This window comes from Eulemur rufifrons, chromosome 15 (genome assembly GCF_041146395.1).
Source record: "Eulemur rufifrons isolate Redbay chromosome 15, OSU_ERuf_1, whole genome shotgun sequence".
Taxonomy (NCBI): Eukaryota; Metazoa; Chordata; class Mammalia; order Primates; family Lemuridae; genus Eulemur; species Eulemur rufifrons.
Genome location: NC_090997.1, coordinates 14,846,378 through 14,848,748, shown reverse-complemented (window position 1 = coordinate 14,848,748; position 2,371 = coordinate 14,846,378).

Below are 2,371 nucleotides of genomic sequence, written 5' to 3'. Positions count from 1 at the left end.
TGAGTTAAATTTGTTTCCTTAAATAAGATTTATTAAGTTCAAATTCTGGTCTGGACCATGAGGAAGGCATTTGCGGGGGGGGGGGGTGGTTCTCAAATGGTTGCTTGCTCTCACCTGACATGTTCTTTTTCCACTTCCTGGAGGCCATTCTAGGAGTTCCCACTTCCACTTTGATTTCAAGGAGAGGCTCTTCCTAACTGTGGAGAAGGAAGTTACTGGGAAGTTAGAGAATTGCCCCAACAAGGAGCTATTCTAAGAGTCTTGTTTATTTTGCACTCCTGGTGCCTGTTATACTGCCTGTTTTTCTGTTGTCTGAAAAACACATTGAAGGCCCAATTCTGAAAATAACAGGCGAGAAGCACCCTTACATTCAAAAGCAAGGTACTTAGGCACATTCCTTATGGGACATAGCTACAAAATAGCAAAACTGGCCTGTAATCGTAGAGATCACCCACCACCCACCTATAAAGGGAATACTATTTAATATATATTCAGAGGTGGGCTTGGGAACACCACTTGGTAGAGAGGGTTGCTAGCCTAGTAAGGACACTTTTTGCATTTTCTTCCCTGTCCCACTTTTTATAATTTGTTTACACTGGGACCCATAATTAGAAATACATTTTGCATTGAGACTCAGTGCACAAATACCTATATATGTGTTTGTATATAAACAGAAACAAAGGTTTCATAAAATAGTACTTATTCTTACTACATGGGATGCACTCTGATATTTTCTATTCTGACTCACTGTATTCTATCTCTCTATTATTAAAACATAGTTGCAAACCATTAAATGAATTTAACAACCAATGAAACCCAGCCCCCAAGTTGAAAAACACTCTCAGAGATATGCCTACAGAAATTGGAACATCTAAAAAAATGGCAGGCAGCTTCTTAGTCCAGACTGGGTATTTGGAATCTCAGTCCGGAGAAGTCACAGTACAAAAGTGAGTCAGGCTAAATTTATTTTCAGGATTTACTAATGGGTCACACCCCACAGAATGAAAAATACTAACAAAATTCAGGTTCATTCCTAGACTTTGTCTGGATTGCTAATTCCCAAATAGAGCCAGTAAACCTCTGCCTGGCAAAGCCAGTTATTTTTCACAATGTTCTCTTCTTCTGTCCTTTCTCCTATGAATGGTGATTCTAAAATCCAGGATATGCAAATAAAAATGAAATTTGTTCAAGTCTCCCAGTAACTGGAGAAGAAATGGCCCTCTCAACTCCCAGTTGAGGACAATAATGATGAAAGTTCTCTTGAGAAGAAAGATTTTTCACTTGGGGAGAAGTGACTGGATTCCAAGACCTGGCTACACATTGTGTGGCAGATTTTGCCTGAGTGTGTGCGTGTGTGTGAATGCAAACGCCTTTCATCATCATCTTCCAGAGAAGAAAGACCTTTCTTCACATCTCCTGTAAAACCACAATGTAGAGGATTTTTGTTCGGATTCTAAACGTCCTAATAATGAGAATTGAACACTATTGTAAGTACATCCTTTAACTTCTGTTGAGAAAAATAACAGTATATGTGAGATCAGAAAAATGATTTTCATAATCCCAGCAGTATTACACAGCTTGTTTTCCATCTTGAGAAACAAAGACTCTTAGCCACTCTAGCCTGCTCTAGCTCCTTGCACTAAAACAGAATGCCATACTTACAGTCAGACATTAACAGAAGTTGTAGACTTCCTTTTTAAAAAATCAAATAGATCCCTCGTTTATGCTGCATGATTTAAGCCGGAAAGCAGGGACAGGGTAAGAGAAGCGGAATGTGTAACAGTTTCTAAGTACGGTGAAACTGACCTTGCCCAAGCAAGAGCGATGGCTCAGGAACCAAGTTAATGGTGGTAAAAAAAAAAAAAAAAAAAAAAGTTACCCAGAGAGCATGGGCTAAAAAGAAAAAAACAGAACAAAACTGAAAGCACGTGAGCACACAATTGGCTCAGAAGCCCCCACATGGTCCCAGCTATCACAGCAAGCCAGCCTGGACTACCTCTCCCGGCCTCCCTGCAAACCCTCTGCTCCCACCCACGCTGCCCAGTTCCCACACTACCTCAAGGCCACCAACTACGTTTCCTTTAGTCTTGGGACCAACCGGTGGGTGCTGGGGACAGGAGCGAGAACACAGTGTAACTCTCCTTGGATTAATGGGTTCTGTGCCTTCCCCAGCAAAGCCTCTTTCTGGCTGATAGAGTCTGGGAGGGGACTGGCAGGCACAAAGATAGAACTGCCCAAAAGGAACACGGAGATCCACGATGGCCTTCCACACGGCTGCCTGGAAATCACTGTATCCAGTAGCCACTTCCAACCATGCCAGCGGAGTAAACTCTGCTAAAATAGGGGGAAATAATTTTTTAAAACATAACTA